The sequence below is a fragment of the Triticum dicoccoides genome, chromosome 3B (assembly GCF_002162155.2).
Source record: "Triticum dicoccoides isolate Atlit2015 ecotype Zavitan chromosome 3B, WEW_v2.0, whole genome shotgun sequence".
NCBI classification, from domain to species: Eukaryota; Viridiplantae; Streptophyta; class Magnoliopsida; order Poales; family Poaceae; genus Triticum; species Triticum dicoccoides.
This window is the reverse complement of record NC_041385.1, coordinates 220,694,744-220,718,507: the sequence shown is the minus strand read 5'-3', so window position 1 is coordinate 220,718,507 and position 23,764 is coordinate 220,694,744.

The window sequence follows — 23,764 nt, the reverse complement described above, 5'->3', positions numbered from 1 at the left end:
GCCCGCGCGGCCCGCGCGTCGCCGCCGCCGCCGTCCCGCGGGCGCCCGAGGCCGCCGCCGCCGCCCCGCGCCTCCGCTCGCCGCCTCCGGTCACCGCCGCCGTCGCCCGAGGCCGCGCCGCCGCCCCGCGCCTCCGGTCGCCGCCTCCGGTCGCCGCCGCCGTCGCCCGAGGCCGCGCCGCCGCCGCCGGCGCTCTCCTCCCGCGGCCTCCTCTCCTCCGACTCCGGCCTCCTCCGCCGCCGCGCCGTCCTCTCCGGCCAGCCCCGGCGCCGCCTCGGCTTCTCCCCTCTCCGGTTCCCCCGACGCCGGCGAGCAGCGCCGTCTCCGGCCAGATCCGATCTGGAGATCTCGAGCAGGTTGACTTTTCCCCCCTCCAAAACTGTTAAGTCTTTATCTGCTGCAGAAATCATCGCATCTTCATCACATCACATCTTCGCACCCGTAGATCCGTTTCGTGCGTATAATATGTCAAATTGTTCGTCTCGAAGAGTACATCATTTCACTCCATTGCGTCATTTGCATTTGAGGTCATATGGACGCCCGAAATGCTGTTAGAAGAGGGCTTCATTTCTGTAGTTGCAGATTCTTATCAGAACGAGCTCTTTTGTCATTTTTGCCATGATTGATGTGTGCATCCTTTGAGGGTGATGCCTAAAGGTGTTTTGAACTAGGCTATGTCTTCTTTACAGAGGTGCTTACCATGTATTTTTGTGATCAATGTGGTGACTAGCACAAGCATGCAAACTAGGCTTCGTGTTAACTCTGTTTTTAGTTCCTGCTCTGCTGTAAAATTGTTGCCATGTAAACATGTTGCTTCAGATAAATCCATGCATAATTTGAGATACTTCAGTAAGGGTGTTTTGAAAACATGGTTTTGCTCTATCCATCCATGGTCCTGGTTGCAATTATGGAGTAGCCTAGCATGTATTTTTCGTGCTCTACTTTTGCTTCAGATCGTTTCCTGGCAAATTGTTTACAAGTTATTCAACTTTGCCGGGGTTGTTGTAGTTGATCCGGATATGCTATGATGTTGTTCCTTGCCATGTGTAGCTTTTATGACATGTCTTCTTGATGGATGTATGCTTAGTTTATCATGAGGAGCTCTGTAGTGAGTGCATCGAGCTCGCGAAGGTGCCTTCATTTTTATTCCAATGCCATGCTTGTTTGCTGAAATCTGTTAACGAAACTTGCTATGTTTACGTGAGTGCCATCATATTTTCTGATCCTTTTTGGCTTTTGGTCAATAAGCTACTTTTGATATATGCTTTGAGTAGATTCATGCCATGCCTTAGTTTGCTATTATAAGTTCCTGTAACATGTTGATAACTTGCTCTGAACATTGCTTCGTGCTGCTGTTTATGCCATGTCCAGATTGTTGAATTATTGCATTTCTCCATGCCTGTTTGAACCTGTTATGATGTGAATGAGCCGTAACTCAGTGTTCCTCTTTTGTAAAGCATATCCTGTAGATCATTGCCATATGCTTTGTTTTTATGTTGGGGTGCTGTAGCATAGTTTCTTGTTGCATGCAAAGTAGCATCGTGCTGTAAATCGCAGTTTTGTGTCATTCTTGTCTGGCTTGTCATTTGCAAACCGTGCACCCGTTCCCGGTGATCTTTATATCGATTTCGATCGAAATCATCTCATCTTTCCAGCGGCATACTTGGTTTGCCAAGTTGATGCCTTGTTCATCCTTTTCCTCCCGAAGCACGCATATGCATTGCATATCACATCTCGCATATCATGACATGTATTGCATCATGTTGCTTGTGCATCGCACCGTGATTTATTATGGTTCCTTTGCTTGTGTTCTTGCTTTGGGTAGAGCCGGGAGACGAGTACATGCACGAGGACTCTGTTGAGAACGCTTACGAGGATCCAGCCTTCGACAACTCTGAGAACCTTGCAGGCAAGATGACCATACCTTCGAAATCATTTCTATCTTTGCTTGCTAGTATTCGCTCTATCGCTATGTTAGCCCTACCTGCCTTGTTTACCATGCCTACCTGTTGCCATGTTGAATCGCTGACCATCCTGCCCTAGCAACCATTGATTGGCTATGTCACCGCTTTTGCTCAGCCCCTCTTATAGCATTGTTAGTTGCAGGTGAAGCTGAAGTTTGTTCCAGGTCGGAACGTGGTTTTTATGGGATATCACAATATCTCCTGGTTATATTAATGCACCTTATATACTTGGTAAAGGGTGGAAGGCTCGGCTTTATGCCTGGTGATTTGTTCCACTCTTGCCGCCCTAGTTCCGTATACCGGTGTTATGTTCCTTGATTTTGCGTTCCTTACATGGTTGGGTGATTTATGGGACCCCCTTAACAGTTTGCTTTGAATAAAACTCCTCCAGCAAGGCCCAACTTTGGTTTTACTATTTGCCACCTAAGCCCTTTTCCCTTGGGTTTTCGCGAGCCCAAGGGTCATCTTTATTACCCCCCCCGGGCCAGTGCTCCTCTGAGTGTTGGTCCAACCTAGAGCCCTTTGTAGCGCCACCTCGAGGAAACTCGAGGTCTGGTTTTAGTTGTACGGACTGCTCATCCGTTTGTGCCCTGAGAACGAGATATGTGCAGCTCCTATCGGGATTTGTCGGCACAGTCGGGTGGTCTTGCTGGTCTTGTTTTACCATTGTCGAAATGTTTTGCGAACCGGGATTCCGAGACTGATCGGGTCTTCCCGGGAGAAGGTCTATTCCTTCGTTGACCGTGAGAGCTTGTGATGGGCTGAGTTGGGACACCCCTGCAGGGTATATAATCTTTCGAAAGCCGTGCCCGCGGTTATGAGGCAGATGGGAATTTGTTAATGTCCCGTTGTAGATAACTTGACACTTGACCTCTTTAAAATGCATCAACCGCGTGTGTAGCCGTGATGGTCTCTTCTCGGTGGAGTCCGGGAAGTGAACACGGTTTGTGTTATGTCTGATGTAAGTAGCTTCAGGATCATTTCTTGATCACTTTTAGCTTCTCGACCGCCGCGTTGCTTCTCTTCTCGCTCTCACTTGCGTATGTTAGCCACCATATATGCTTAGTGCTTGCCGCAGCTCCACCATATTACACCTTTCCTACCTATGAGCTTAAATAATCTTGATCTCGCGGGTGTGAGATTGCTGAGTCCCTGTGGCTCACAGATTCTACCAAAACAGATGCAGGTGCCGATGATACCAGCGCAGATGGCGCAACTGAGCTGAAGTGGGAATTTGACGAGGCTCTTGGTCGTTACTATGTATCGTTTCCAGATGATCAGTAGCGGAGCCCAGTCGGGACGATCGGGGATCTGTGTAGCATTTGGGGTAGTCTTCTTTTATTTTGGTTCCGTAGTCGGACCTTGAGTGTAATCTGGATGATGGATGTTTATTTATGTATTGTGTGACGTGGAGACTGTAAGCCAACTATGTATCTTTTCCCTTATGTATTACATGGGTTGTGCGAAGATTACCTCACTTGCGACATTGCTTCAATGCGGTTATGCCTCTAAGCCGTGCTTCGACACGTGGGAGATATAGCCGCATCGAGGGCGTTACATTAATACTCTAGATTCAGGCATGAGTCGATGGATGTGTGGAGTAATAGTAGTGGATGCAGAATTGTTTTGATCTACTTGTTGCGGATGTGATGCCTATATACATGATCGTGCCTAGATATTCTCATAACTATGCACTTTTCTATCAATTGCTCGACAGTAATTTGTTCACCCACTGTAATACTTATGCTATTTTGAGAGAAGCCACTAGTGAAACCTATGCCCCCCGGGTCTATCTTCTATCATACAAGTTTCCCGTCTACTACTGTTTGCATCTTTACTTTCCAATCTTTATCATAAAAATACCAAAAATATTTATGTTATCTTATTATCTCTATCAGATCTCACTTTTGCTAGTTACCATGAAGGGATTGACAACCCCTTGATCGCGTTGGTTGCGAGGTTCTTGTTTGTTTGTGTAGGTGCGTGGGACTTTTGAGGAGCCTCCTACTGGATTGATACCTTGGTTCTCAACAACTGAGGGAAATACTTACGCTACTTTGCTACATCACCCTTTCCTCTTCAAGGGAAAACCAACGCAGTCCTCAAGAGATAGCAAGAAGGATTTCTGGCGCTGTTGCCGGGGAGGTCTTCGCTCAAGTCAAGACATACCAAGTACCCATCACAAACTCATCTCCCTCGCATTACATTATTTGCCATTTGCCTCTCGTTTTCCTCTCCCCCACTTCACCCTTGCTGTTTTATTCGCCCTCTCTTTCCCGTTCTCCTTTCTCTTTCGCTTGCCTTCTTGTGTGCTTGTGTGTTGGATTGCTTGTCATGATGGCTCAAGATAATACCAAATTGTGTGACTTTTCCAATACCAATAATAATGATTTCCTTAGCACTCCGATTGCTCCTCTTAATGATGCTGAATCTTGTGAAATCAATGTTGCTTTGTTGAATCTTGTTATGAAAGATCAATTCTCCGGCCTTCCTAGTGAAGATGCCACTACTCATCTAAACAACTTTGTTGATTTGTGTGATATGCAAAAGAAGAAACATACGGATAATGATATTGTTAAATTGAAGTTATTTCCATTTTCACTTAAAGATCATGCTAAAACTTGGTTTTCGTCTTTGCCTAAAAATAGTATTGATTCATGGAATAAGTGCAAAGATGCTTTTATATCTAAGTATTTTTCTCCCGCTAAAATCATCTCTCTTAGAAATGATATTATGAATTTTAAACAACTTGATCATGAGCATGTTGCCCAATCTTGGGAAAGAATGAAATTAATGATTCGCAATTGCCCTACTCATGGTTTGAATTTATGGATGATCATACAAAACTTTTATGCCGGATTGAAATTTGCTTCTAGAAATCTTTTAGATTCGGCTGCGGGAGGCAGTTTTATGGAAATCACTTTATGAGAAGGTGCAAAACTCCTTGATAATATTATGGTTAACTATTCTCAATGGCACACCAAAAGATCTACTAGTAGAAAAGTTCATGCGATAGAAGAAATTAATGTTTTGAGTGGAAAGATGGATGAACTTATGAAATTGTTTGCTACTAAGAGTGCTCCTATTGATCCTAATGATATGCCTTTGTCTACTTGATTGAGAATAATAATGAATCTATGGATGTGAATTTTGTTGGTAGGAATAATTTTGGTAACAATGCTTATAGAGGAAACTTTAATCCTAGGCCATTTCCTAGTAATTCCTCTAATAATTATGGTAATTCCTACAAAAATTCTTATGGAAATTTTAATAATATGGCCTCTGATTTTTAGAATAGTGTTAAAGAGTTTATGATCTCTCAAAAGAATTTCAATGCTTTGCTTGAAGAAAAATTGCTTAAGGTTGATGATTTGGCTAGGAACGTTGATAGACTTTCGCTTGATGTTAATTCTTTGAAACTTAGATCTATTGAACCTAAGCATGATATCAATGAGTCTCTCAAAGCCATGAGAATTTCCATTGATGAGTGCAAAGAAAGAACCGCTAGGATGCATGCTAAGAAAGATTGCTTTGTAAAAGCGTGTTCTTCTAGTTTCCATGAAAATAATGATGAAGATCTAAAAGTTATTGATGTGTCCCCTATTAAATCTTTGTTTTGCAATATGAATCTTGATAATGATGGGACTGGAGATGAGTCAACTTTAGTTAAAAGGCGTCCCAATGATTCGGAGTTTTTAGATCTTGATGCTAAATCTGGTAAAAGTGGGATTGAAGAGGTCAAAACTTTACATAGCATTGAACCCACTATTATGGATTTCAAGGAATTTAATTATGATAATTGTTCTTTAATAGATTGTATTTCCTTGTTGCAATCCGTGTTGAATTCTCCTCATGCTTATAGTCAAAATAAAGCTTTTACCAAACATATTGTTGATGCCTTGATGCAATCTTATGAAGAAAAACTTGAATTGGAAGTTTCTATACCTAGAAAAATTTATGATGAGTGGGAACCTAATATTAAAATTAAAATTAAATATCAATAATGCTATGCTTTGTGTGATTTGGGTGCTAGTGTTTCCACGATTCCGAAAACTTTATGTGATGTGCTAGGTTTCCATGATTTTGATGATTGCTCTTTAAACTTGCACCTTGCGGATTCCACCATTAAGAAACCTATGGGAAGGATCAATGATGTTCTTATTGTTGCAAATAGGAATTATGTGCCCGTAGATTTTATCCTTCTTGATATAGATTGCAATCTTTCATGTCCTATTATTCTTGGTAGACCTTTCCTTAGAACGATTGGTGCGATTATTGATATGAAGGACGGGAATATTAGATGCCAATTTCCATTAAGGAAAGGCAAGGAACACTTCCCAAGAAAGAAAGTCAAATTACCTTATGAATCTATTATGCGTGCCACTTATGAATTGAATGCCAAAGATGGGAATACTTAGATCTATTCTCGCGTTTATGCCTAGCTAGGGGCGTTAAACGATAGCGCTTGTTGGGAGGCAACCCAATTTTATTTTTGTTCCTTGATTTTGCTTCTGTTTAGTAATAAATATTTCATCTAGCCTCTGTTTATATGTGGTTTTATGTTTTAATTAGTGTTTGTGCCAAGTAGAACCTATAGGATAACCTACGGTGATAGTTAATTTGATTCTGCTGAAAAACAGAAACTTTTGCACGCACGAGAATAATTTTAATAAACCAAAGAAACGTGATTTTGCGTTTATTATTTTTGAAGTAGATCAATAGACAAATTTCCCAGGACTTCCTATTTTTGTAGGATTTTTAGAGTTCCATAAGTATTCGAAAGTTACAGATTGCTACAGACTTTTCTGCTTTTGACAGATTCTGTTTTTCGTGTGTTGTTTGCTTATTTTGATGCATCTATGGCTAGTATCGGGGAGTATGAACCATAGAGAAGTTGGAATACAGTAGGTTTAACACCAATATAAATAAAGAATGAGTTCATTACAGTACCTTATGTGGTGGTTTTTCTTTCTTGCACTAACGAAGCTTATGAGATTTCCTGTTGAGTTTTGTGTTGTGAAGTTTTCAAGTTTTGGGTAAAGATTTGATGGATTATGGAATAAGGAGTGGCAAGAGCCTAAGCTTGGGGATGCCCATGGCACCCCAAGATATCCAAGGACAACCAAAAGCCTAAGCTTGGGGATGCCCCGGAAGGCATCCCCTCTTTCGTCTTCGTTTATCGGTAACTTTACTTGGAGCTATATTTTTATTCACCACATGATATGTGTTTTGCTTGGAGAGTCTTGTATGATATGAGTCTTTGCTTTTTAGTTTACCACAATCATACTTTCTGTACACATCTTTTGGGAGAGACACACTTGATTTGAAATTTATTAGAATACTCTATGTGCTTCACTTATATCTTTTGAGCTAGATAATTTTTGCTCTAGTGCTTCACTTATACTTTTTTACTGCACGGCGGTGTCTTGATTTTGTAGAAATTGTTGATCTCTCATGCTTCACTTATATAATTTTGAGAGTCTTATAGAACAACATGGTATTTTCTATGGTTATAAAATTGGTCCTAGAATGATGGGCATCCAAGTTGGGTAAAATAAAAACTATCATAGAAAGTGAATTGGATGCTATGATCAATTTGATGCTTGATAATTGTTTTGACATATGAGGATGGTGATATTAGAGTCATGCTAGTGGAGTAATTATGAATTTAAAGAATACTTGTGTTGAAGTTTGTGATTCCCGTAGCATGCACGTATGGTGAACCGCTTTGTGATGAAGTTGGAGCATAATTTATTTATTGATTGTCTTCCTTATGAGTGGCGGTCGGGGACGAGCGATGGTATTTTCCTACCAATCTATCCCCCTAGGAGCATGCGCATAGTACTTTGTTTTCAATGACTTGTATATTTTTTCAATAAGTATATGAGTTCTTTATGACTAATGTTGAGTCCATGGATTATACGCACTCTCACCCTTTCACCATTGCTAGCCTCTCTTGTGCCACGCAACTTTCACCGGTACCATACACCCACCATATACCTTCCTCAAAAAATCCACCATACCTACCTATTATGGCATTTCCATAGCCATTCCGAGATAAATTGCCATGCAACTTCCCACCGTTCCGTTTATTATGACACACATCATCATTGTCATATTGCTTTTGCATGATCATGTAGTTGGCATCGTATTTGTGGCAAAGCCACCTTCATAATTCTTCCATACATGTCACTCTTGATTCATTGCCTATCCCGGTACACCGCCGGAGGCATTCATATAGAGTCATATTTTGTTCTAAGTATCAAGTTGTAATCTTGAGTTGTAAGTAAATAAAAGTGTGATGATCTTCATTATTAGAGCATTGTCCCAAGTGAAGAAAGGATGATGGAGACTATGATTCCCCCACAAGTTGGGATGAGACTTCAGACTTAAAAAAAAGAGAAAGGCCAAATAAAAAAATGAGAGAAAAAGAGAGAAGGGACAATGTTACTATCCTTTTTACCACACTTGTGCTTCAAAGTAGCACCATGATCTTCATGATAGAGAGTCTCCTATGTTGTCACTTTCATATACTAGTAGGAATTTTTAATTATAGAACTTGGCTTGTATATTCCAATGGCGGGCTTCCTCAAAACACCCTAGGTCTTCGTGAGCAAGCAAGTTAAATCCACACCCACTTAGTTTCTTTTGTTGAGCTTTCATACATTTATAGCTCTAGTGCATCCGTTGCATGGCAATCCCTACTCACTCACATTGATATCTATTAATGGGCATCTCCATAGCCCGTTGATATGCCTAGTCGATGTGAGACTATCTTCTCCTTTTTTGTCTTCTCCACAACCACCATTCTATTCCACATATAGTGCTATGTCCATGGCTCACGCTCATGTATTGCATGAAAGTTGAAAAAGTTTGAGAATACTAAAGTATGAAACAATTGCTTGGCTTGTCATCGGGGTTGTGCATGATTAAATACTTTGTGTGATGAAGATAGAGCATAGCCAGACTATATGATTTTGTAGGGATAACTTGCTTTGGCCATGTTATTTTGAGAAGACATGATTGCTTGATTAGTATGCTTGAAGTATTACTATTCCTTATGTCAATATGAACTTTTATTTTGAATCATTTGGATCTGAACATTCATGCCACAATAAAGAAAATTACATTGAGAATTATGCTAGGTAGCATTCTGATGACCCACAAGTATAGGGGATCTATCGTAGTCCTTTCGATAAGTAAGAGTGTCGAACCCAACGAGGAGCAGAAGGAAATGATAAGCGGTTTTCAGCAAGGTATTCTCTGCAAGTACTGAAATAAGTGGTAACAGATAGTTTTGTGATAAGATAAATTGTAACGAGCAACAAGTAACAAAAGTAAATAAAGTGCAGCAAGGTGGCCCAATCCTTTCTGTAGCAAAGGACAAGCATAGATAAACTCTTATAATAGGAAAAGCGCTCCCGAGGACACATGGGAATATCGTCAAGCTAGTTTTCATCATGCTCATATGATTCGCGTTCGTTACTTTGATAATTTGATATGTGGGTGGACCGGTACTTGGGTGTTGTTCTTACTTGAACAAGCATCCCACTTATGATTAACCTCTATTGCAAGCATCCGCAACTACAACAAAAGTATTAAGGTAAACCTAACCGTAGCATGAAACATATGGATCCAAATCATCCCCTTACGAAGCAACGCATAAACTAGGGTTTAAGCTTCTGTCACTCTAGCAACCCATCATCTACTTATTATTTCCCAATGCCTTCCTCTAGGCCCAAATAATGGCGAAGTGTTACGTAGTCGACGTTCACATAACGCCACTAGAGGTTAGACAACATACATCTTATCAAAATATCGAACGAATACCAAATTCACATGACTACTAATAGCAAGACTTCTCCCTTGTCCCAGGAACAAACGTAACTACTCACAAAGCATATTCATGTTCATAATCAGAGGGGTAATAATGTGCATAAAGGATCTAAACATACGATCTTCCACCAAATAAACCAACTAGCATCAACTACAAGGAGTAATCAACACTACTAGCAACCTACTAGCACCAATCCCGGACTTGGAGACAAGAATTGGATACAAGAGATGAACTAGGGTTTGGAGATGAGATGGTGCTGGTGAAGATGTTGATGGAGATTGCCCTCTCCCGATGAGAGGAGCGCTGGTGTTGACGATGGTGATGATTTCCCCCTCCCGGAGGGAAGTGTCCCCGGCAGAATAGCTCTGCCGGAGCCCTAGATTGGTTCCGCCAAGGTTCCGCCTCGTGGCGTCGGAGTCTCGTCCCGAAAGGTTGCCTTCTATTTTTTTCTCATCAAAAGACTTCATATAGGAGAAGATGGGCGTCGGAGAGCCACTAGGGGGCCCACGAGGTAGGGGGGCGCGCCCAGGGGGGCGCCCCCCACCCTCGTGAGCAGGGTGTGGGCCCCCTGGCCTTCATCTTTGGCGACGATTTTTCTTTATTTATTTTAAGGTATTCCGTGGAGTTTCAGGACTTTTGGAGTTGCGCAGACTAGGCCTCCAATATTTGCTCCTTTTCCAGCCCAGAATTCCAGCTGCCGGCATTCTCCCTCTTCATGTAAACCTTGTAAAATAAGAGAGAATAGCCATAAGTATTGTGACATAACGTGAAATAACAACCCATAATGCAATAAATGTTGTCATAAAAGCATGATGCAAAATGGACGTATCAACTCCCCTAAGCTTAGACCTCGCTTGTCCTCAAGCGAAAAACCGATAGCAATAAATATGTCCTCATGTTTAGAGGTAGAGGCGTCGATAAAAATAAAATACGGACATGAAGGCATCATGATTATTTCCATAACAGCAACATAAATAGATTTTGTCATTTGATTACTCATGTTCAAGTGATGATCTTTTCACAAAGCCAAAGTATGAATCAGAAACCTTATTGAGCATCAACAAATTATAACTTCAGTCATTGAAGCAATTGCAATTTATCACAATATCGGAAAGAGTATATTTTAGAGCTTAAAAGCAAGTCCACATACTCAACTATCACTTAGTCCTTCATAATTTCTAACACTCACGCAATACTTGTGGTTACGGAGTTTTAATCAGACATAGAGAAAGATAGGGGCTTATAGTTTTGCCCCACAACCTTTTACCTCAAGGGTAATGTCAACAATAATAATTCATGCTCCCCCACATCCAATTAGATATATATATATATATATATATATATATATATATATATATATATATATATATATATATATATATATATCATGTTCTTTCCAACATGCTGAGCTTGCCAAAGGATAAAATGAAAAAGGAAAGGTGAAGATCACCGTGACTCTTGCATAAGGTAGAGAATAATAATAAAAGATAGGCCCTTCGCAGAGGGAAGCAGAGGTTGTCATGCGCGTTTAGGTTTGATGCACAAAATCTTAATGCAAAAGAACGTCACTTTATATTGCCCCTTGTATGTGAACCTTTATTATGCAGTCCGTCGCTTTTATTGCATCCACAACAAGTTCGTACAAAGTTTATTTCTCTGCACTAATAAGTCATGCATATTTAGAGAGCAATTTTTATTGCTTGCACCGATGACAACTTACTTGAAGAATCTTACTCAGTCCATGGGTAGATATGGTGGACTCTCATGGCAAAACTGGTTTAAGGGTATTTGGAAGCACAAGTAGTATTTCTACTTGGTGTTGAGAATTTGGCTAGCATGGGGGGAAAGGCAAGCTCAACAGGTAGAGGATCCATGACAACATACTTTATCTCGGATGTAAGAAAACATAACTCATTATGTTGTCTTCCTTGTCCAACCTCAACTCTTTAGCATGTCATATTTTAATGAGTGCTCCCAATCATAAAAGATGTCAATGATAATATATCTATATGTGAAACCTCTCTTTCCTATTACTTCCTATTAATTGCAACAATGACCAAAGCTATATTTGCAAACTCCCAACAACTTTTAATCATCACACTCTTTCTATGTGGAGTCATTACTTTCACTAAGATCAATATGAACTCTTTGATTCTTTTTATTCTTTTTCTTCTAATCACCCAAGATCATGGCAAAATACTCAAACCCTTGACTCAACACTAATCTTTATTATATAGCTCACGGACTCGATTACAAAGAAGGATCATAAAGCAAAACTCAAAACTAGATCATGCCATGACTTTATTCTACTAAATCAAGATACTACTAATAGGATCGAACTAAGAAAAATGGTAAAGATAGGAGTTGTGATGGTGATACGATACCAGGGCACCTCCCCCAAGCTTGGCAGCTGCCAAGGGGAGTGCCCATACCCATGTGATTATGTCTCCTTCTTTGTTGTTGGCGGTGGAGGTGTTGTTGATGATGCGAGCTTGTCATCCACCTTCCATGGCATAGGCTCACCATCATAGAAGGATGATCGAGTCTCCGGAATCCTCAAATCCACAGCCAAACTCATCCTTTTGAATCTATATTCATACTCACAGTTTTGGTTTTACAAATCATAGATTTGGGCTTGGAGATGCTCGATCTTCTCATGTAGCTTGAAGATGGCCTCCTCGGTCTTCTTGGCATCCGGCTCGTAGTTGTTGGTGAACTCTGCGAGCATCTTGTGGGTAGCGTTGATTCCACGCTCCACCATCCCCTAGCACTTGAAAACTTGTTGCTCCATTGCTTCGAGCCTCGACTCCATGCTTTCGATTCCCTTTGGTCCCTCAACATCGCGGATGTGCAGCAACCCATCACGCATCTCAATGGTATGAGGGTGTCGCAGCACCTCCGCGAGGTAAGGGTTGATCACCTTCTCAAAGAACTTGTCCTTGGAAGCACTTGGGGTCATCATTATGATCTAGACCTGTCAGAAAAACAACTCGAAACAAGAACAGAGGAGATTTGCGTGATACGAGAGTCAAAACCTTCGGGAGTATATATAATGAATTTTTTTCCGACCAAAATATGTATCGTGCAAGGAAATTGAGTCCGGAGGGCACACGAGGTGCTCACGAGGTAGGGGGCGCGCCCAGGGGGTAGGGCGCGCCCTCCACCCTCGTGGAGGCCTCGTGTCCTCCCCAGACTGCTACTTATTTTTCTATTTTTCTAAATATTCCAAAACGGAGAAATATTGCCTTAAAAATTGTTTTGGAGTCGGTTTACTTACCGTACCACATACCTATTCCTTTCCGGAGTCTGGAACGTTCTGGAAAGTGTCCCTTATGTATTCCTCCGGGGTTACGGTTTCAATAATATTGGTTTCAACATTTATAGGATTACCTGAGATATAGTGTTTGATCCTTTGACCGTTTACCACCTTCGGATGTGTGCGTGCGAAGTTGTTGATTTTTATGGCACCGGAACGATAGACCTCCTCGATAACGTAAGGACCTTCCCATTTAGAGAGAAGTTTTCCTGCAAAAAATCTTAAACGAGAGTTGTATAGCAATACATAATCACCTACATTAAACTCACACTTTTGTATCCATTTGTCATGCCATCTTTTAACCTTCTCTTTAAACAACTTGGCATTTTCATAAGCTTGGGTTCTCCATAAATCAAGTGAGCTGATATCAAATAACCTCTTCTCACCGGCAAGTTTGAAATCATAGTTGAGCTCTTTAATAGCCCAATATGCCTTATGTTCTAGTTCGAGAGGTAAGTGACAAGCTTTTCCATAAACCATTTTATACGGAGACATACCCATAGGGTTTTTATATGCAGTTCTATAGGCCCATAATGCATCGTTCAGTTTCTTGGACCAATTCTTTCTAGACCTATTGACAGTCTTTTGCAAGATTAATTTGAGCTCTCTATTGCTCAATTCTACCTGACCACTAGACTGCGGGTGATATGGAGATGCAATTCTATGATTAACGTCATATTTAGCAAGCATCTTACGGAAAGCACCATGGATAAAGTGTGAACCACCATCAGTCATTAAATATCTAGGGACTCCAAACCTCGGAAAAATAACTTCCTTAAGCATTTTAATAGAAGTGTTATGATCAGCACTACTAGTTGGAATAGCTTCTACCCACTTAGTAACGTAATCAACGTCAACTAAAATATGAGTATATCCATTAGAGGCAGGAAAAGGTCCCATATAATCAAAGCCCCAAACATCAAATGGTTCAATAACAAGTGAATAATTCATAGGCATTTCTTGACGTCTACTAACATTACCAATCCTTTGACATTAATTGCAAGACAAAACAAACTTACGGGCATCCTTGAAGAGAGTAGGCTAATAAAAACCGGATTGCAATACCTTATGTGCAGTTCTATCTCCAGCGTGGTGTCCTCCATAAGATTTGGAGTGACACTTGCATAGGATCTATTCCTGTTCATGCTCAGGTACACAATGTCTAATAACACCATCTACTCCTTCTTTATAAAGATGTGGATCATCCCAAAAGTAATGTCCCAAGTCATAGAAAAACTTTTTCTTTTGTTGGTATGTGAAGCTAGGTGGTATAAATTTAGCAACAATATAATTAGCATAATCAGCATACCATGGAGTGCTACGGGAAGTGCTTATGAAATTTAATTGTTCATCAGGAAAGCTATTATCAATAGGTAGTGGGTCATCAAGAACATTCTCTAACCTAGACAAGTTGTCTGCAACGGGGTTCTCAGCTCCTTTTCTATCAACAATATGTAAATCAAATTCTTGCAGCAGGAGAATCCATCTAATAAGTCTAGATTTTGCATCTTTCTTTTCCATAAGATATTTAATAGCAGCATGATCTCTGTGAATAGTTACTTTAGAATAAACAATACAGGGTCTGAATTTATCACAAGCAAATACAACTGCTAAGAGTTCCTTTTCGGTAGTAGCATAATTTCTTTGAGCATTGTCTAGAGTCTTACTAGCATAATGGATAACATTCAATTTCTTATCAACTCTTTGCCCTAGAACAGCACCTACAACATAATCACTAGCATCACACATAATTTCAAAAGGTAAATTCTAATCAGGTGGCTGAATGATAGGTGCAGAGACTAATGCTTTCTTAAGTATTTCAAATGCTTCTACACAATCATCATCAAAGACAAATGGTACATCTTTTTGTAATAAATTAGTCAGAGCTGAGAGATTTTTGAGAAGTCCTTAATGAACCTCCTATAAAATCCGGCGTGACCAAGGAAACTTCTTATACCTTTGATGTCCTTGGGACATGGCATCTTTTCAATAGCATCAACCTTGCCTTTATCAACTTCAATACCTCTTTCAGAAACTTTGTACCCCAAGACAGTACCTTCATTAACCATAAAGTGGCACTTTTCCCAATTCAAGACAAGATTAGTTTCTTCACATCTCTACAAAACTCGAGCAAGATTGCTCAAGCAATCATCAAAAGAGGAACCATAGACGGAAAAGTCATCCACGAAAACCTCACAAATTTTCTCGCAAAAGTCAGAGAATATAGCCATCATGCATCTTTGAAAGGTAGCAGGTGCATTACATAAACCGAAAGGCATACGTCTATAAGAAAAAGTACCAAAAGGGCATGTAAAAGTAGTCTTTGATTGATCTTTAGCTGACACAGGTATTAGATAAAAACCGGAATAACCATCTAGAAAGGAATTATGTGTGTGTTTTCATAATCTTTCTAGCATTTGATCAATAAAAGGTAAGGGGTAATGATCTTTCTTAGTAGCCTTATTTAATTTGTGGAAATCAATTACCATCCTATAACCTGTGATGATTCTTTGCAGAATCAATTCATCTTTATCATTAGGGACAATAGTAATACCTCCCTTCTTAGGGACACAATGGACATGACTTACCCACTGACTATCAGCAACGGGATAAATTATACCTGCCTCCAGAAGCTTGAGTATTTCCTTTCTTACCACTTCTTTCATTTTAGGATTCAAACATCGTTGAGGATCACAAACTGGTTTGGCATCAACTTCCAAATTTATTTTATGTTGACATAGAGTGGGACTAATGCCCTTAAGATCATCCAGAGTATATCCAATAGCAGCACGGTGCTTCTTTAGAGTTTTCAATAATCTTTCTTCTTCGTGCTCTGAACGGTTAGCGCTAATAATGACAGGATATATTTTCTTTTCATCAAGATAAGCATATTTAAGATTATTAGGCAACGGTTTAAGCTCAAACACGGGATCACCCTTGGGTGGAGGAGGATCCCCTAGAATTTCAACAGGCAAATTGTGTTGCAGAATAGGTTCCTGTTTAAAGAATACTTCATCTATTTCCCTTCTTTCATTCATGAACATATCATTTTCATGGTCTAGCAAATAGTGTTCTAAAGGATCACTAGGAGGAACGACAATAGAAGAAAGACCAATAATTTCATCCTTACTAGGCAATTCTTCCTCATGATGTTGTTTACTAAATTTAGAGAAATTAAACCCATGAACCATATCATCCAAGCCAACAGTAACAACATTCTTTTTGCAGTCTATCTTAGCATTAATAGTATTCAAGAAGGGTCTACCAAATATAATGGGACAAAAGCTATCTTGTGGAGAACCAAGAACAAGAAAATCAGCGGGATATTTGGTTTTTCCACACAAGACTTCAACATCTCTAACAATTCCTACTGCAGATATAGTATCTCTATTGGCGAGTTTAATTGTAACATCAATACCTTCTAACTCAGCAGGTGCAATATCATGCATAATTTCTTTGTATAAGTCAATGGGTATAACACTAGCACTAGCACCCATATCACACAAGCCATGATAACAATGATCTCCTATTTTAATAGAAATAACAGGCATGCCTACCACAGGTCTATGTTTATCTCTATCACAAGGTTTAGCAATTCTGGCAGTTTCACCACAGAATTGAATAACATGCCCATCAATATTATCAGACAAGAGATCTTTAACAAAGCAATATTAGGTTCTACTTTGACTTGCTTAGGAGGTGTATAAGTCCTAGTATTGCTTTTACGAACAACAGTTGAAGCTTTAGCATGATCCTTCATTCTAACAGGGAAAGGTGGTTTCTCAACATAAGAAGTGGGAACAATAGGATCATTATAAGTGACAATCTTTTCTTCGACTTTAATAGGTGCAGCTACTTTTACTTCTATGGGAGGATGATATTTAAACCACTTCTCCTTGGGGAGATCAACATAAGTAGCAAAAGATTCACAGAAAGAAGCCACTATCTTAGAGTCAAGTCCATATTTAGTGCTAAACTTACGGAAAATATCGGTATCCATAAAAGATTTAACACAATCAAACTTGGGTGTCATACCTGACTCCTTACCTTCGTCGAGGTCCCAATATTCAGAGTTTCGTTTAATTCTATCCAATCAATTCCATCTAAATTCAATAGTCTTCATCATAAAAGAGCCAGCACAAGAAGTATCGAGCATGGTGCGATTGTTATCAGAAAGCCAAGCATAAAAACTTTGCATAATCACTTCTCTTGCAAGTTCATGATTGGGGCATGAATATAACATTGATTTGAGCCTCCCCCAAGCTTGAGTGATGCTTTCTCCTTCGCGAGGCCAGAAATTATATATATAATTGCGATCACGATGAACAAGATGCATAGGGTAATACTTTTGATGAAATTACAATTTCAATCTTTTATAGTTCCATGATCTCATATCATCACATAGCCTATACCATGTCAATGCGTCTCCCTTCAAAGATAAAGGGAAGGCCTTCTTCTTAACAACATCATCGGGTATACCTGCAAGCTTAAATAGTCCACAAACATCATCCACATAGCGTAAATGTTCATCAGGATGCTTTGTTCCATCTCCTGTAAAAGTGTTAGCTAGTGATGTCTACTACACAACCTTCTTCTTGTAGACGTTGTTGGGCCTGCAAGTGCACAGGTTTGTGGGACAGTAGCAAATTTCCCTCAAGTGGATGACCTAAGGTTTATCAATCCGTAGGAGGCGTAGGATGAAGATGGTCTCTCTCAAGCAACCCTGCAACCAAATAACAAAGAGTCTCTTGTGTCCCCAACACACCCAATACAATGGTAAATTGTATTGGTGCACTAGTTCGGCGAATAGATGGTGATACAAGTGCAAAATAGATAGTAGATATAGGGTTTTGTAATCTGAAATAATAAAAACAGCAAGGTAGCGAGCGGTAAAAGTGAGCGTAAACGGTATTGCAATGATAGGAAACAAGGCCTAGGGTTCATACTTTCACTAGTGTAAGTTCTCTCAACAATAATAACATAGATAGAACATATGACAAGCCCTCAACATGCAACAAAGAGTCACTCCAAAGCCACTAATAGCGGAGAACAAACGTAGAGATTATGGTCGGGTACGAAACCACCACAAAGCTATTCTTTCGGATCGATATATAAAAGAGTTCGTACTAGAATAACACCTTAAGATACAAATCAACCAAAACCCTAATGCACCTAGATACTCCATTGTCACCTCAAGTATCCGTGGGCATGATTATACGATATGCATCACACAATCTCAGATTCATCCAACCAACATAAAAGTACTTCAAAGAGTGCCCCAAAGTTTCTACCGGAGAGACAAGAACGTGTGCCAACCCCTATGCATAGGTTCCCAATGTCACGAAACTCGCAAGTTGATCACCAAAACATACATAAAGTGGCCCATGATATCCCATTGTCACCACAGCTAATCACGGCAAGACATACATCAAGTGTTCTCATAAAGACTCAATCCGATAAGAAAACTTCAAAGGGGAAACTCAATTCATCACAAGAGAGTAGAGGGGGAGAAACATCATAAGATCCAACTACAATAGCAAAGCTCGGGATACATCAAGATCGTGCCATAGAGGAACACGAGAGAGAACACGAGAGAGAGAGATCAAACACATAGCTACTGGTACATACCCTCAGCCCCGAGGGTGAACTACTCCCTCCTCGTCATGGATAGCGCCGGGATGATGAAGATGGCCTCCGGTGATGGGATCCCCCTCCGATAGGGTGCCGGAATAGGGTCCCGATTGGTTTTTGGTGGCTAAAGAGGCTTGCGGCAGCGGAACTCCTGATCTATTTTTTGTTCTGGATGTTTTAGGGTACGTAGGTATATATGGGTGCAGGGGGTACGTCAGTGGACCCTAGGAGTGCTCACGAGGTAGGGGGGCGCGCCCAGGGGGGAGGGGCGCGCCCTGCACCCTCGTGGACAGCCTGGAGCTCCCCTGGTGTGCACTCCAAGCCCATCAGGTTGGTTTCCTTCCAAAATTAACTTCTCCAGTTGATTTCGTTCCGTTTTGACTCCGTCTGATATTCCTTTTCCTCGAAACATTAAAATAGGCATAAAACAACAAATATGGGCTGGGCCTCTGGTTAATAGATTAGTCCCAAAAATAATATAAAAGTGGATAATAAAGCCCAATAGTGCCTAAAACAGTAGATAAAGTAGCATGGAGCAATCAAAAATTATAGATACGTTGGAGACGTATCAACTAGCAGTTTTTCCATCATACCCGAAGGAATCTCAAAAGGAGTTTCATTTTCAATAGGTTCAGTAGGTTGAGTAGGTTGAGGAGGAACTCTTTGCTCTACTGGAAGGGGTGAAGATACCCCGAACAAGCCCCTCAGACAATTACTTTCCATAGTAACAAGTGATAGAAAAATTCAGCACACTAAATAAAATTTTCCTTACCAAATTCCACCTACCAAAGGCGCTTCACTCCCCGGCAACGGCGCCAGAAAAGAATCTTGATGACCCACAAGTATAGGGGATCTATCGTAGTCCTTTCGATAAGTAAGAGTGTCGAACCCAACGAGGAGCAGAAGGAAATGATAAGCGGTTTTCAGCAAGGTATTCTCCGCAAGTACTGAAATAAGTGGTAACAGATAGTTTTGTGATAAGATAAATTGTAATGAGCAACAAGTAACAAAAGTAAATAAAGTGCATCAAGGTGGCCCAATCCTTTTTGTAGCAAAGGACAAGCCTAGACAAACTCTTATAATAGGAAAATCGCTCCCGAGGACACATGGGAATATCGTCAAGCTAGTTTTCATCACGCTCATATGATTCGCGTTCGTTACTTTGATAATTTGATATGTGGGTGGACCGGTGCTTGGGTGCTGTTCTTACTTGAACAAGCATCCCACTTATGCTTAACCTCTATTGCAAGCATCCACAACTACAACAAAAGTATTAAGGTAAACCTAACCATGGCATGAAACATATGGATCCAAATCAGCGCCTTACGAAGCAACGCATAAACTAGGGTTTAAGCTTCTGTCACTCTAGCAACCCATAATCTACTTATTACTTCCGAATGCCTTCCTCTAGGCCCAAATAATGGTGAAGTGTTATGTAGTCGACGTTCACATAACACCACTAGAGGTTAGACAACATACATCTTATCAAAATATCGGACGAATACCAAATTCACATGACTACTAATAGCAAGACTTCTCCCTTGTCCTCAGGAACAAACGTAACTACTCACAAAGCATATTCATGTTCATAATCAGAGGGGTAATAATGTGCATAAAGGATCCGAACATATGATCTTCCACCAAATAAACCAACTAGCATCAACTACAAGGAGTAATCAACACTACTAGCAACCTACTAGCACCAATCCCGGACTTGGAGACAAGAATTGGATACAAGAGATGAACTAGGGTTTGGAGATGAGATGGTGCTGGTGAAGATGTTGATGGAGATTGCCCTCTCCCGATGAGAGGAGCATTGGTGATGACGATGGTGATGATTTCCCCCTCCCGGAGGGAAGTGTCCCCGGCAGAACAGCTCTGCCAGAGCCCTAGATTGGTTCCGCCAAGGTTCCGCCTCGTGGCGGTGGAGTCTCGTCCTGAAAGGTTTCCTTCTATTTTTTTTCTCATCGAAAGACTTCATATAGGAGAAGATGGGCGTCGGAGAGCCACCAGGGGGCCCATGAGGTAGGGGGGCGTGCCCAGGGGGGCGCTCCCCACCCTCGTGAGCAGGGTGTGGGCCCCCTGGCCTTCATCTTTCGCAATGATTTTTTATTTATTTTAAGGTATTCCGTGGAGTTTCAGGACTTTTGGAGTTGCGCAGAATAGGCCTCCAATAGTTGCTCCTTTTCCAGCCCAGAATTCCAGCTGCCGGCATTCTCCCTCTTCATGTAAACCTTGTAAAATAAGAAAGAATAGCCATAAGTATTATGACATAATGTGAAATAACAGCCAATAATGCAAGAAATATTTTCACAAAAGCATGATGCAAAATGGACGTATCACATTCCACATCAAAAATTCTGTTTTTATCATTTACCTACTCGAGGACGAGTAGGAATTAAGCTTATGGATGCTTTATACGTCTCCAACGTATCTATAATTTTCCAAGCTATTATATTACCCGTTTTGGATGTTTATGGGCTTTACTTTACACTTTTATATCATTTTTGGGACTAACCTACTAACCGGAGGCCCAGCCCGAATTGTTGTTTTTTGCCTATTTCAGTATTTCGAAGAAAAGGAATATCAAACGGAGTCCAAACGGGATGAAACCTTCGGGAGCGATCTTTTTGGAACAAATGCAAACCAGGAGACTTGGAGTGGATGTCAATAAGCGAATGAGGTGGCCACGAGGGTGCCCGGCGTGCCCTAAGGGGGTGGGCACGCCCCCCACCCTCGTGGGCCCCTCGTGGCTCCACCAACCTACTTCTTCCTCCTATAGATATCCACGTACCCTGAAAACATCCAGGAGCACCACGAAAACCTAATTCCACCGCCGCAACCTTCTGTATCCACGAGATCCCATCTTGGAGCCTTCGCCGGCACTCCGCCGGAGGGGGAATCGACCACGGAGGGCCTCTACATCATCTCCAAGGCCTCTCTGATGAGTTGTGAGTAGTTTACCACAGACCTTCGGGTCCATCGTTATTAGCTAGATGGCTTCTTCTCTCTCTTTGAATTGCAATACAAAGTTCTCCTCGATCTTCTTGGAGATCTATTCGATGTAACTCTTTTTGTCATGTGTTTGTCGAGATCCGATGAATTGTGGGTTTATGATCAAGTTGATCTATGAGAAATATTTGAATCTTCTCTAAATTCTTTTATGTGTGATTGGTTATCCTTGATGGTCTCTTTGAATTATCAGTTTGGTTTAGCCTACTAGATTGATCTTTCTTGCAATGGGAGAAGTGCTTAGCTTTGGGTTCAATCTTGCTTGTCCTTTCCCAGTAACAGTAGGGGTAGCAATGCATGTATTGTATTGTTGCCATCGAGGATAAAAATATGGGGTTTATGTCATGTTGCATGAGTTTATCCCTCTACATCATGTCATCTTTCTTAATGCGTTACTCTGTTCTTCATGAACTTAATACTCTAGATGTAGGCAGGAGTCGGTCGATGTGTGGAGTAATAGTAGTAGATGCAGAATCGTTTCGATCTACTTGTTGCGGACATGATGCCTATATACATGATCATGCCTAGATATTCTCGTAACTATGCACTTTTCTATCAATTGCTCGACAGTAATTTGTTCACCCACCGTAATACTTACGCTATTTTGAGAGAAGCCACTAGTGAAACCTATGGCCCTCGGGTCTATCTTCTATCATATAAGTTTCCCATCTACTATTGTGTGCATCTTTACTTTCCAATCTTTATCATAAAAATACCAAAAAAATATCTTATCTTATTATCTCTATCAGATCTTACTTTCGCAAGTTACCATGAAGGGATTGACAACCCCTTTATCGCATTGGTTGCGAGGTTCTTGTTTGTTTGTGTAGGTGCCTGGGACTTTTGAGGAGCCTCCTACTGGATTGATACCTTGGTTCTCAACAACTGAGGGAAATACTTACGCTACTTTGCTGCATCACCCTTTCCTCTTCAAGGGAAAACCAACGCAGTGCTCAAGAGGTAGCACACACAAACAGAAAACTTTGCCTCTCGGGGTCTCACTTCTCTCTACTATTCCCCTTGTGTGCCACTCGCACACCCCTCATACAGAGATGTCTTTCGCTCCTTAGGTATGAGAACCTACGACTCTTCCTCTTAAATATCTCTTTCTCACACACAAACACAAACTCTATCTCCTAGGGTCTCATATTTCTCCACTGTTCTCTTGTATGTCGCTCACACACACACTCTCTCCCTAGAGATATCTTGCGTTCCCTCATATGTATCTCTAGCTATCACTCTCATTGTGAAATATCTTTCTCTCTCGCAGACACAAAACTCCATCTCTCGGGATCTCATTTCTCTCTGATATTTGTTTGTATGTGACTCACATGCACCCTCTCTCTATCTCTCTCACACCCACACACATAACTCAGCCTTCTGATCCACTCGACTCCTATCTCTAACGCACACTAGCTAGCATATTTATCTTTCTATTTATCTATTTCTCCATCAACCTTCTTCCTCGCCCTCACTCTTGCTTCCTATCACGCACACTACATATGTTTCTCTCTACATGCAGTCAAGTGCCCTCTTTTTATCTTTCTCTCTCACACACATATATAACTTCACCCTCTGAACCACCTGGCGGTCATCTCCAACACTCAAACTAGCGGATGTCCCTCTATCTATCATCTCCATCTCTATATCTATCTTTAGTTTCCCCGTCAACATTTCTTTCTCGCACGGAGTCTTGCTTCCTATCACCCACACTATATATGTCTCTCCATACATATGCATTTATAGGTTGATATCTTTTGCACAATCGTTGTGCCTCACTCCCTCTGCTCGCCATAGATGCACACTACAACATGACTCCACCTACAACAACGCTCTTATCCGTATCTAAAAGTTCATATATGTGTTGCTAGTGTTTTTACCAACTGTTTGGGATGTGTAGCCTTATCCAATGTTGCTAGCGAATAATGCAATGCTTATGCTGCCATTGGTAAAAGTGACCGTTGCAAGAGTACAATGCATAAAATCAACTTTTACAACACTTCT